We start from the raw sequence: 14,106 nt of genomic DNA, 5'->3' as shown, positions 1-14,106 counted from the left end.
TCACCTTAAAAAAATGGTCCACATCAAAATACATATTAAAAAAGAGAGAGAGGATGAGATCCCAGCAGTCTGGCTGCAGAGCTCTTGCTGATGACCTCTGCTGACGCCTTGACCGCCTCCTCCGATGCTCCGACTCAGGAAACTCTCCTGTGTCTGACCTGGCCTCTCAGTCTCCTTCTCCAGTTCTCCCTAGTCTTTTCCTCCCCAGACTTAAGCGTCTGACTTTTTTTTAGCTCATCAACTGTATGAGCTGCCATTATTTTAAAATCTTTTCTCTCTAAATTGCCTCCCACGTAGCCCCCTGTGTAAATCTCATACAGCTGAGGGCCTTTGTTCTGGAACCAGGTCAGGTGGAGGCCTGCGGCAATGGGGCATCACAGAGTGTTTCCAAGACCAAAAGCCCTGCAGGGGAGGGGACAGAATCCAAAATCTTGCAGGAGACACCGCGCCCCTGAAGACTCGGACACCTGGATTGCCCGTCTCCTGTTTGCAAAATCCCACCACGGGTGTTCGTTTCATCTTCTCAACGTTCCATTAGACAGCTTTCATTCACCACCATCACCACCACCACTATTTAGAGATAAGGAAACTTGCTCTGATATTCTAGCTGATAAACAGTGAGATTTACAATCACATCTTCAAGGCTCACGTTCTTTCGACTAGGTTACTAAATAAACATTTTCAAATACCACCCAGTGCTAGACACTGTATGGCTGATCACTAGTTTTGAGGGTGGGAACTGGCCCCAAACAAGGCAGCTTCTTTATCTGGGAAGAAGCTGAAGTCAACACGTGGTGGGTGAGAACCATCCCGGTGGTCTGAGTAGAGATTCCCCAACCATTAGGGTAGCAGCATGAGACGGGACCCCTGTGCCCTGGAGCTGGCAATCACGTTAAGGGGCCGGGTCTTCTGCAACAACAGCCTTGAATGTCCCTTCATCCTACCACGGGGGTACGTCAGTCTCAAGGACAAGTGGTTCTTGTTATTTAGTCGCCCAGTTGTGTCCGACTCTTTGCGACCCCATGGGCTGCAGCACACCAGGCCTCCCTGTCCCTCACCATCTCCCGAAGTTTGCCCAAGTTCATGTCCACTGCGTCCATGCTGCCATCCAGCCGTCTCATCCTCCGACGCCCTCTTCTCCTTCTGCCCTCAATTGTTCCCGATATGTGGACCCGACAGCTCTTTGACGGGGGTGTGAGGACTCCTGTGCCAGCTGCTCCTTCGGCCACACCCAAGGCAGGAGCTGGGGAGGGTTTGAGCTCTAACTACAGAGGCAGCTCTGAAACAGGTCCAGCACCCCTCTCCAGCTGTCCCAGGGGTCCCCCCAACTGCACCCTAGAAGGCATCCGATGAGCTCATCCCTCCTGGGGCATTAGATGCCCTCTCTGGGGAAGCAGGGCTCTGGGCCTGCAAGGAAGTTTCAGGGAGGCAGGCCTTGTCTCAGCACCAGGAAGAATCTTCTAGGTTCAAAGGGGGCAAAGTTGGGACCCAGCCTTGTGCCACCTCCAGGGCTGGAGCTTCTGACAGCGTTCGCAGCTCCATGACTGCTGTGGAGCTTCAAGCCGCTGTTTACCACCCCCTCCAGTTCCACCTCTGCCACGCGGTTCACACGCCACAAATAAGAGGCCCAGTCCTCCGTTCAGCCCTGGGCTGGCTGTCTGTAGCTGGCTCCCTCTCAATGGGCCATCAGCCAGCTGGGTGACTCAGTGACCATTCCCTCCAGCTTCATGTCAGCTGCCCTTTGCCCACACGGGGAGGCTCTCACACTCGGGGTAAAACTGGTTACTTCCATCAACATCCCTTCTAGGAAACTTGTCAAGGTGGCAGCCTTGCCCGCCCTTTCCACCAGGGAGTCGCCTTGGTGGAAATAAGAGAAAAATTCAGGGGTGGCTCATTTCCAAGCCATTCTAGCCCTGTTGTCCCCCACCGGCACATCCAGAAAACACATTTTCCCGGTCTCACCCCTACACTTTGCCACTTACCATGAATTGGCTGCTATTTCAGTAAAAATGATTGATGATTTACCTGGTGGGTCACTTTCCTTCACAAGTGTTTAAAGTTTCAGGAAACTGAGACCCGGAGAGATTGAAGATCCTGGGCCTCACTTTCCCCATCTGTAAACCAGTGATGATATTCCCTCGGAAAGTGCTTGTCAGGATGAAACGCGCTAACTGCAGGTAAGGAGCTCAGAACTTTGCCTGGCACCTAGTAAGCGCTGACTCAGTGTCATTAGCCATTACTAGTATTCATGCCTCTGGGGCCTGGCCCTAGAATCTCCTCTTTGGCTCCCTGGGCTCGGGGATCCCTAACCTTTCAAACCGCTCGGGAGCGTTTTGGGGGGTGCCGATGAGTACCAACTTTCCTTCCGATGTCCGAGAGTGCAGCAAGCCATCAGCATGGGGGATGCGGGGGGCCTCCATTCGGGAAGGGACCGGGGAAGGGAAGGGGCTCCGACCTCCAAGGTGGCCCGTGGCCTGCGCGCTCAGACCGCAGCTTCCCAGCGAAACAGGGCCTGGTCCAAGCAAGCCCAGCAAGACGGAGGCTCCGGCGGAGGAAAACGAGAGCCACCCCACGCTGGCTCCCGGAGTCCCTGCGACAGCGGATTAAAGATTCCTAACACCCGAAACCGAGGGGCGGGCGCGCCGGGGATCGTCCGGTTCCCGGCGCCGTCGTCGGGCTCGCGTACCGGGCGAGCGGCTCGGGGCTGGGGCCGGCGCGTCCCCGCGTCCCGCCCGGGAGGAGCGGGGCGCTGCGCGGGGCGACGGCGGCCCCTGGCGGTGGCCGGGGAGGCGGCCTCCCGGCCCCGGGCCCCGCGGCTCCGGCCCGCCTCGGCCCCGCCTTCACGCGGACGCGCGCCCCTCCCGGGCCGGGCCGCACTGCCCGCGGGGAGGACCCCCGCGCCGGGACGCCGGCCCCGGCCCCCCGCCGGCCCCCGGGTGCGCGCGGCTCCTGGCGGCCGTCTGGGCACGCGGCGCGAGACTGATGGAGAGCCCCCGGGGGGACCGCAGTGTCCTCGGCCCCGCGCCGCCGCCTGGCTTCTGCGGACCCCAAATTCTGCCGCCCCAGACTGCGAACCCCGCTGGGGCCGGAGCAGGGGCACCCCCCGAAATGGCAGGGCATGCGCGGGGGAGGACGGGAGCCCCCCGGGGCCGAATGGCGACCCCCAACAGCCCACCTCCCGCGGGCACGCTGATAGAGCCGCGCCTTCCAATGGTGAGGGGCCGCCCCCAGACACAGGTTTTCCGTCGAGGCTCTGGTGATGGCGATGGCTGAGCTCCAGCAACCCCTTCCTGGCAGCGGGCGCTCAGTCAAGTACTTCACATACGTTTTCTCAGTGTATCCTCATGTCAAATAAGACCCTCCCTATGCTTGTCAGTGTTTTACCGATAGAGAGACTGAAGCTTAAGTTAGAGAAGTTGCCAAAGGCGCGATGGTGAGTAACTGCGGGTCTGACGTTGCCAAAGACCCTCGAAGCACCACCTCCTGGCCTGCGGGTGTCCGCCAGCCACGAGTGCACCGGGGATCAGGTGCCGCTGCCGGAGTGTTCTCACCCTCGGCGGGAGACTGGCAGGTCCCCAGCTCCTGTCTGAGTGCTCCTCTTTGCGGGTCCTCCACGTACCAAGGAAAGGCGCCTCCAGGACCCCAGGCGGCAATCCGCAGTCCACCCGCCCGCAGCCCTAACCCTGAACTGGGAGATGCGCAGATGTGCTCTCCTTCAGAGTTTGCCTCTCAGCCTTTGCCCTCCAGACTGAGTCCCCGGTTCTCAGAGGGCCCCCCTAGGGACACTGCTACCTGTCCTGGACTGGCCTCCAGCTGACTCGTCCCTGGAGAATCCACTCGTCCTGTGCTGCCCTCATCTCACCCCACCGAGAGCCGTGAGGCCCCCCAGCACCGCCCCGTGAGTGGACACTTTTTACCTATTTCAAGAATCGAGAAATGAATGTTGCCTTAATTTCCTGGACCTGCTGTAACAAAGTGCCACAAACCAAGTGGCTTAAAACAGCAGAAACTTCTCTCGCGGCTCTGGGGGCCGGAAGTTTAAAATCAAGATGTGGGCACAGCCATACTCCCACCTCCCAAGGAGGAGGGTCCTTCCCCACCTCTTCCAGCTTCTGGTGGTGGAGGGGCGGTCCTGGCGACCCTTGGCTGGTTGTTCATCACTCCCGTCTCTGCAGAGCACCACCTCCCACCCCACCTCAAACGCCCTATTTCCAAATTAGGTCATGTCTACAGGTAAGGGGATTAGAACTTCAGCATATCTTTATGGAAGACACAATGCAACCGTAAACAACTGTTAAGGTCAATTTTCTTGTGGTCTGATTTTCCAGGAAAACTAAAGGTCTTGGGGTTTGGCTTGCCACAGCCAGTAAAAGGCCACCAGTGTTCGTGAGGTGGTGCTGCCCTGCACACTGCAGAGGTACTTGTTTCACCCGCGCTTCCTTTCCCTTTTTTATTAGTCCATCTGTGATGCTTCTGTGGTCAAGTGTGACTGTGCTGGGGCTTCCCTGGTGGCTCAGACAGTAAAGAATCCACCTGCAATGTGGGAGACCTCAGTTCGATCCCTGGGTTGGGAAGATCCCCTGGAGGAGGGCATGGCAACCCACTCCAGTATTCTTGCCTGGAGAATATACAGTCCATGGGGTTGCAAAGAGTTGGACAGACTGAGCGACTTTCACTTTAGATGGTGTGGTAAGCAGAGTTCTAAGATGGCCCCCAAGATTTCCTGCATCCCAGGAAATTCCTGCACTGAATATCGCCAGGGCTGACATGCTGCTTTCACTCCTGTGATGAAGCTGTGTTCTATGGCACAGTTGACCTTAAAATAGGGAAGTTATCTGGGTGGGGGCAGCCCTCATCACATGAGTCCTTTAAACGCAGAGTCTTCCTCAGCTGGTCACACAACAGCAAGTCCGAGAGCTCTCAGAGTGTAAGAGGGGTTTGACTCGAGACCAGAGGGGCCCCGTGGCAGTGAGCTGAGAGCAGCCTCTGGGGGCCGAGAGCCGTCCACACCAACCACTAGTAAAACGGGGGGAACCTCAGTCCTACAGTAACAAGGGAGTTAGTTCTCTGGAAGCTGGGAAGCCGCTCGTTCCCTCGTGGAGCCTGCAGATGTGGATGCAGCTGGTGAGGCCCTGGTCTCAGCCTCAGAGACCCTGAGCAGAGGGCCAGCTAAAATGTGCTGGACCCGTGGGAGCTGTGAGCCAATAAAAGGTATCGTGTCCTCTGTTCTGTTTGAGGTCATTTGTCACACGACAGTGGAAAACTGATCTAACCCCTGGGCCCCTCCCAGGGCAGAGCTTCTCAACTCCGCTGCAGGTAGGGAGCTCTAGTGGCTGGAGGCACTTTCTCCTCACAACTTAAAAAAAGAAAAGCAATCAGGAGAAATTTTGGCCTACAAGGTATTTAAAGTATATTTTAAAGCCAGAAGAATCAAAATTGCCTGGCATTGGGCTCGGAGATAGGGGTAGATTAATCCAATCATGCAATACAATGGACCCAGAACTAAATATATAGATATGAAATCTTTGTTCGTGATAAAAGAGGCATATCAAGAACTAAGTTATTGAATAAATAATGTTTAATTAATGGTGTTGGACCACTGATGTATCCACTGAACTAAATTATTGAATAAATAATGTTTAATTAATGGTGTAGGACCACTGATGTATATCCATTGAACTAATTTAGTGAATAAATAATGTTTATTTAATGGTATTGGACCACTAAGGTATCCATTTGGAAAAATTAAGTTAGATCCTTCAACCACAGATCACATATAAATTAAAACTGGATTAAATGACTAAAATAAATAATTTAATAACCATACAATCTGTAAAATACTACAGTGTTACAAAACTGTAGAAGAATATTTTTATAATCTTTGCGTAAAGAAGGCTTTCCTACGCAAAACATAAAACACAGAAGCTGTAAAAGAAATATCTGAAAAATTTAACTACATCAATTCAAACCCTCATGTAGACACTGGGACCAGTAACACAACTAAAAGCAAGAATCAGGCGGAAAGAAATCGTTTATACATACGTAACAAAGTAGACTTCCCAGCTGGCTCTGTGGTAAAGAATCTGTCAATGCAGCAGATGCAGGAGACACAGGTTCGATCCCTGGGTTGGGAAGATCTCCTGGAGGAGGAAATGGTGACCCACTCCAGTATTCTTGACTGGATAGTCACACGGACAGAGGAGCTTGGTGGGCTGCTGTCCATGAGGTCGCAAAGAGTCGGACACAACTGAGTGACTGAGCGTGCATGAAACGAAGGATAAATATCTAAGTTCAGAATATATAACACCTTACACTGATAAATTTTAAAGATTACAATTCATCAAGGAAGGAAATAAGCCATAAACATATGAAAAGCTTCTAAACTTACTGGTAATCAGGAAAAGCCAAACTAAAATAACAGTAAGACATCACTCTTGACCCAGTGTGACTGGCACAATTTCTAAGTTGATAAGGGTGAGGGAATACAGATACTCTAATGCTCATTTGTTGGGACTACAAAATGATAAGGCCTTCTAGGGGACAATTTAAAAATTTAAATTGGCAAATTCTTTAATCTAACAATTCTACCCTAAATGTCTATCCTAGAGAAATATTTTTAAAAGGCCTGTGAAAGATATTTATTGTAGTATTTTCATAATATCCAGAAAAGTCAAATATCCAATAATAGAACAGTGGTTAGATAAATTGTGGGACATCCACATGGTGGAATACTGCAGTTATTGTTAAAATAAGGCAGGTCTGCACAGACTAACATAAAAAGATGTGTATATATCAGTAGATGAAACAGGAACTTTCAGAATACTGACATATATTTTCTATTGTTTCTGAGACCCACATTTAACCACCTTTCAACATCTCTGAAAATAAGAAGTCACCTTACATCAATGTCATGTAAAGTGCTACCGGCCCAGTGACTATGCTGCCTGAGTATACGTGAATTCTCAAAATTTCAGTTAAATCATTAAAGGACTGTTGGGTGAAGAAATGCGAATCTTGTTTGTTGTCTGAAAACTTTCTGTTAAATATCTCATAAGATTAAGAAAGTGACAGCTTCAAAAACTGCAGAATGGGTGTCAACGTAGAAGAAACTCCCTGAGGCAGTAGTGAAGTGGAATTTTAAGAAATCCCGTGTCCAAGACTCTGGATGGTGTGAAGAGGACACATATATCTACTGATAGTCGTGGGCCATTTGGGGCAGAAGAGATTCCAAAGAGTCAGGTTCTGAACATTCAGAAATTTTAGCAGACACCTGAACCAACTTATTTATATTTAAAATATGTATTTCATGTAAAATATGTATTTTAGGTATTACCATGAAATACAATACCAAAAAAAAACCCTTTGTATAAATAAGCCTAAGATTCTTCCAATAAATGTAAGAGAAAAATTATAAAGTGAAGAGAAAGCATGTAAAATTTTTGTTTAGGTTTACGAAAGGTTAGTGAAGTTAGTTCAAAGAGCTCCCATGTACTCCACTCCAGTTTGCTTTATTATTCAGTTCAGTTCAGTCGCTCAGTCGTGTCTGACTCTTTGCGACCCCATGGACTGCAGCACGACAGGCCTCCCTGTCCATCACCAACTCCCGGAGCTTGCTCAAACTCACGTCCATCACGTCGGTGATGCCATCCAGCCATCCCACCCTCTGTCAACACGCTCTCCTTTATTATTAGCATCTTATATTAGAATGGTCCATTCCTTGCAATTAATGACACTGATGCGTTAACTACAGCCCACACTTTATTCGGATTTCCTTTTTAAATTATCTATTTATCTTGGCCGTGCTGGGTCTTCAATGCTCACACGGCTCACCCTGGTTGCGGCAAGCGGGGTCTTCTCTGTGGTCGAGGTGCACAGGCTTCTCGCTGAGGGGGCTTCTCTCGCTGTGGGGCACGGACTCTAGGGCACATTGGCTTCAGAAGTTGTGGCCCACAGGCTCAGTTGCACCAAGACATGTGGGATCTTCCCAGACCAGGGATTGAACTGGAGTCCCCTGCCTTGCAAGGCGGACTGCCAACCACTGGGCTATCTGGGAAAGTGAAAGTCGCCCAGTCATGTCCAGCTCTTTGCAACCCCATGGACTATACAGTCCCTGGAATTCTCCAGGCCAGAATACTGGAGTGTGTAGCCCTTCCCTTCTCCAGCGGATCTTCCCAACCCAGGGATCCAACCCAGGTCTCCTGCATTGCAGGCGGATTCTTCACCAGTTGAGCCATCAGGGAAGTTCTATTCAAATCTCCTTGGTTTTTACCCAATGTCCCTTTTCCGTCCCAGGAGCACACCCAGGCTCCCACCCAGGATCCCACATTCTATTTATTTGTGATGTATCCTTAGGCTCCTCTTGGCTGTGACTTTTTACAGACTTTCTTGGTTTTGCTGACCTTCACAGTTTTGCAGAGTACTGGTATTTTGTAGAATGTCCCTCAACTGAGATTTTTTGTTTTTCTCTTCATGAGACTGGGAAGATCAAAGGTGTAAAGTCCCATTTTCATCACATTATATCGAGGGCACATGACTTTATCAATATTTATGTGAACTTTGATCATATGGCTGAGGTAAAGTTTGCCGGGTTTCTCTATTGTAAAAGTCAATTAATTTTTTACAAAGATGTCAAAATAATTTAATAGATGAAACAGAAAGACTTTTCAATAAATGGTGCTTGGACAATTGGATATTCTTATAGGAAAAAACCTTGACCCTCACCTCACAGCACACATAAAAATCAATTTGAAATGGATCCTACACCTTAATGTAAAAACTGCAACTATGAAACTTCTGTAAGAAAAGGCAGGAGGAAATCTTCATGATATGGTAGGCAAAGAATTCTTAGGATACAAAGAGCATAAATAATAAATGAAAAACTTGATACATTTGACTTAATTGGAATTTTAAAATGCCCTTTGAAAGATACTAGTAAGACTCTCACTTATTTTCTGAGCTTATCATGAATGGGTGTAGAATTTTGTTACATGGTTTGTCTGCATCTATTGCTAGAATGGTGAGATTTTTTTTCTTCTTCAGTCTTATAATGTGGTAGTTAGACTAACTGACTTTCAAATATTGAACCAGTCTGGAATTCCTAGAGGAAACTCTACCTGCTTGTGTATAATTTTTTGTATATTTCTGAATTCTATTTGCTAATATTTTGTTAAGGATTATTGTATATCTATTCATGAGGGTTATTGGTCTATTATTTTCTTTTTCTTTTGGTATTGTGTTTGATTTTGTATCAGAGTAATACTTGCTTCATAAGATGAATTAGAAAGCGTTCTCTTCTATTTTCTGGATAAGATTGTGTAATTGGTATTAATTCTTCTGTAGTAGAATCTTCAGCGAAATTCTGGGGATTGGAGATTTCTTTTCAGGGATTTTAAAATTAATCTTATTTCCTTAATAGCTGTCAAATAACCTATCTCATATTGGGTGAGTTCTAATAATTTGTGACTTCAGCAAATTGGTCAGTTTCATCTAAGTTGTCAAACTTACAAGTGTAAAGTTGTTTGTAGTATTCCCTTGTTATCCTTTTGACATCTACAGTGGCTGCAGTAATATCCCATTTTATTCCCTAAAAGAGCTTTCAAACTGCGGTGTTGGAGAAGACTCTTGAGACTCTCTTGGACAGCAAGGAGATCAAACCAGTCAATCCTAAAGGAAATCAACCTGAATATTCATTGGATGCTGAGGCTGTAATACTTTGGCCACCTGACGCGAAGAGCCAACTCAATGGAAAAGACCCTGATGCTGGGAAAAATTGAAGGCAGAAGGGGAAGACAGAGGACAAGATGGTTGGACGGCATCACCCACTCAATGGACACGTGTTTGAGCAAACTCCGGGAGATAGTGAAGAACAGGGAAGCCTGGCATGCTGCAGTCCATGGGGTTGAAAAGAGTCGGACACGACTGAGTGATTGAACAATTCCCTATATTGGTAATTTGTGTCTTGTCTTTTTCTGTCAGTCTTGCTAGAGGTTTGTTGATTTTACTGACTTTTCCAAAGAATCCACTTTTCTTTCATTGATTTTTCTCTGTTGGTTTTGTTTCAATTTTACTGATTTCTGCTCCAACTTTATTTTCTTCCTCTGCTTGCTTTGAATTTTTCTAGGTATTTGATATGGAAGCTTTAGCGTAGATTTTTTTTCCTCTTCTGCTCTAATGTTTGCATTTAGTGCTATAAATTTCCCCTTCAGTACTGCTTCAGCTGACTCCTACAGATATAAACATTATAGTTTCATTTCTCATTCATGTTGGTGAATCACTAACTCATGTTCAACTCTTTGCAACCCCATGAACTGCAGCACACCGGGTTTCCCTGTCCTTCACTATCTCCCGGAGCTTGCTCAGACTCATGTCCATTGAGTCAGTGACGCTATCCAACCATCTCATCCTCTGTCGTCCCCTTCTCCTCCTGCCTTCAATCTTTCCCAGCATCAGGGTCTTTTCCAAGGAGTTGGTTCTTCACATGAGATGGCCAAAGTACTGGAGTTTCAGTTTCAGTCCTTCCAATGAATATTCAGGACGGATTTCCTTTAGGATTGCCTGGCTTCATCTCCTTGCTGTCCAAAGGATTCTCAAGTGTCTTCTAAACATCACAGTTCAAAAGTATCAATTCTTCAGTGCTCAGCTTTTTTTACAGTCCAACTCTCACATCCATACATGACCACTGGAAAAACCATAGCTTTGGCTATACAGACCTTTGCGGGCAAAGTGATGTCTCTTAATACGTTGTCTGGGTTTGTAATAGCTTTTCTTCCAAAGAGCAAGCGTCTTTTAACTTCATGGCTGCAGTCACCATCCACAGTGATCTTAGAGCTGAAGAAAATAAAATCTGTCACTGCTTCTACTCTTTCCCCTTCTATTCGCCATGAAGCGATGGGACCGTATGCCATGATCTTAGTTTTCTGAATGTTGAGTTTTTAGCCAGTTTTCTCACTCTCCTCTTTCACCCTCATCAAGAGGTTCTTTAGTTCCTCTTTGCTTTCTGCCATTAGAGTGGTATCACCTGCATATCTGAGGTTGGTATTTCTTCCAGCAATCTTGATTCCAAATTGTGATGCATCCAGCCTGGCATTTTACATAATATACTCTGCATAGAAGTAAGCAGGGTGACAATACAGCTTTTACGTACTCCTTTCCCAATTTTGAACTAGTCTGTTGTTTCATGTTTGGTTCTGTTACTTCTTGACCTGCGTACAGGTTTCTCAGGAGACAAGTAAGGTGGTCTGGTATTCCCATCTCTTTAAGAATTTTCCACAATTTGTTGGGATCCACATAGTCAAAGACTTTCACATAGTCAACCAAGTAGCAGTAGATGGTTTTTTGGAATTCTGTGCTTATGATCCAGTGGATGTTGGCAATTTGATCTCTGAATTCTCTGCCTTTTCTAAATCCAGCTTGGACATCTGGAATTTCTCATTTCATGTACTGTTGAAGCCTTGCTTAAAGGATTTTGAGCATTACCTTGTTGACATGTGAAATGAGCACAATTGTACGGTAGTTTGAGCATTCTTTGGCATTGCATTTCTTTGGGATTGGCATGCAAACTGACCTTTTCCAGTCCTGTGACCACTGCTCAGTTTTCCAAATTTGCTGGCATATTGAGAGCAACACTTTAATAGTATCATCTTTTGGATTTGAAATAGCTCAGCTGGAATTTCATCACCTCCACTAACTTTGTTCGTAATAATGCTGCCTAAGGCCCTCTTGTGATTCATGAGGTCACAAACAGTCGGACACGACTGAGCGACTGAACTGAACTGAACTGAACTGAAGGCCCTCTTGACTTCACACTCCAGCATGTCTGGCTCTAGGTGAGTGACCACACTATCGTGGTTATCTGTGTCATGAATTTCATGATCTTTTTTGTACAGTTCTGTGTATCCTTGCCACCTCTTTGTAATCGCTTCTGCTTCTGTTAGGTCTTTGCTGTTTGTCCTTTATTGAGCTCATCTTTGCATGAAATGTTTCCTTGGTATCTCCAATTTTCTTGAAGCGATCTCTGTCTTTTCCATTTTATTGTTTCCCTCTATTTCTTTGCATTGTTCACTTAAGAAGGCTTTCTTATTTCTCCTTGCTATTCTCTGGAACTCTGCACTCAGTTGGGTATATTTTTCCCTTTCTCTTTTCTCAAGATATTTGTAAGGCCACCTCAGACAACCACTGTTTTGTTCAGTTCAGTGTATTATTTTTTTTTAATTTCCCTTGGGACTTCCTCTTAATCCCATGGTTTAGAAATATTTTGCTTAGTTTTTAAGTGCTTGGATATTTTCCTGTTATCTACTATTGATTTCCAGTTTGATTCCCTTGTGGTTGGAGAACATTTATGATTTAATTTTTGTTGGGCTTTGAGTCTATCTAGGATATGGTTTGTGTATGTTCTGCTTGCATTAAAAAAACAAAATAGTATTTTGCTGTTGTTGGATGATTAGTTCTATAAATCATATTGGTTGATGGTGGTGTTCACTTCTTCTATACCCTCGATGATTTTATGTTTGGTTGTTCTATCAATTGTTTAAAAAGCTATGTTGAAGTCCCCAACTATGGTAGTGGCTATATTTCTCCATTCAATTCTTTAAAATTTGCTTCTCATATTTTCCTCACACTTAGGATTAACTGTCTTGATGAATCAAACTCTTTTTATCATTATATAATGTCCCTATCTCTGGTATTTTTCTTTGCTCTGATATCTCCTTTATCTGATATTAACATAGCCATTCCTGCTTTTCTTTGTTTACCTAATATGTATTTTCTTCCTATAAACTTTTCTTTCAGATTTTGTTTCAGATATTATTGTATTTGAAGTTTCTTGTAGATAGTACATAGTTTGGTCATGTTTCTTAATACATGCTACTAATACTTGCCTTTCAATTGGTATATTTAGACCATTTATTAATATGTTAAAGCTTAAGTCTGATTTTTAAAAAAATATTTCTCTTTGTTCTGTTTTTGCTTGTTTTATGCCACCTTCCCCCACCCATCCGCCTCATTATTGTTACTTGAACATACTTTAGAGTTCCATCTTGATTTATCTATAGTACTCTGAGTTCATCTGTTCCGTTTTTTCAGCAGTTTTAAATATTTACTCTGTTTACATTTAGAATCACCTTAGGTAGTGTTACAATTTTGCTTCAACTATCAAACATAACTTAGAAAATTCAAGATTTACACATTTTTCCTTACTGTATTTTTTGCTTACCATATTTTAAATTTCTTTTATAATTTCCTGTTTAAAGAAACTCCTTTGCCATTCTTTTAGGGTAGATCTGCTGATGAAAATTCCCTGAACCCATTCTGTCCATCTGTCTGAGCCCAAGCGATGGCCCAAAAGGACTACATCAAAATGCCACCCCCAGAGCAGGGCCAGAACAAAAAGAATTGCTCATTGAGAACAGAAGGGGCTACAATTTATCATAGAAGACGGAGTGAGAAGGGTTTGAGAGGAGCTGGGACTGTTCAGGTTGTCATTTTTGGGGAGCTGTGGTAAGGCAGGAGATGGAATAAAGCACAAACAGTCAAGGGTCAAAAGCACAGGGCAGAAAGAGATGAATACATGTAACTGCCCTTTCTCCTGAAATGTTCCACAAAGAAATGTTTTTCTTGCCCTCAAGAGAATGCCAACTGACAACCCTCTTCAAGTTCTGGCTTAAAATACTGTAAACTTTAGGTCAGGTGAGGCCAAGTCTCTCGTCCTGATAAACATCTCTAGAACTTACATCAGCAAAATCAGAAAGAAAATCCTGATTTGGTCATTCTTTTTTTTTTTAACAAGTCACTGCCAAAGAATCACCTTACCTGACCACCCCCTACCCCATAGAGGAGGCAGCTAGAGGGGAATAGCTTTCCTTGCCTTTAGATAAGCAATGATAGGGTTCCCAATTTCCATCTCTCCTTTAAGCATCTTGGGCTTCCCTTGTGGCTCAGCTGGTAAAGAATCCACCTGTGATGCAGAAGACCTGGGTTCCATCCCTGAGTTGGGAAGATCCCCTGGAGAAGGGAAAGGCTACCCACTCCAGTATTCTGGCCTGGGGAATTCCATGGGGTCACAAAGAGTCAGACACGGCTGAGCGACTTTCACTTTCACTTTAAGAGTCT

Source organism: Moschus berezovskii, chromosome 28, assembly GCF_049115385.1.
Source record: "Moschus berezovskii isolate FMDL1 chromosome 28, NW_MosBer_1.0, whole genome shotgun sequence".
NCBI classification, from domain to species: Eukaryota; Metazoa; Chordata; class Mammalia; order Artiodactyla; family Moschidae; genus Moschus; species Moschus berezovskii.
Note: the sequence above shows the minus strand (reverse complement) of the source record.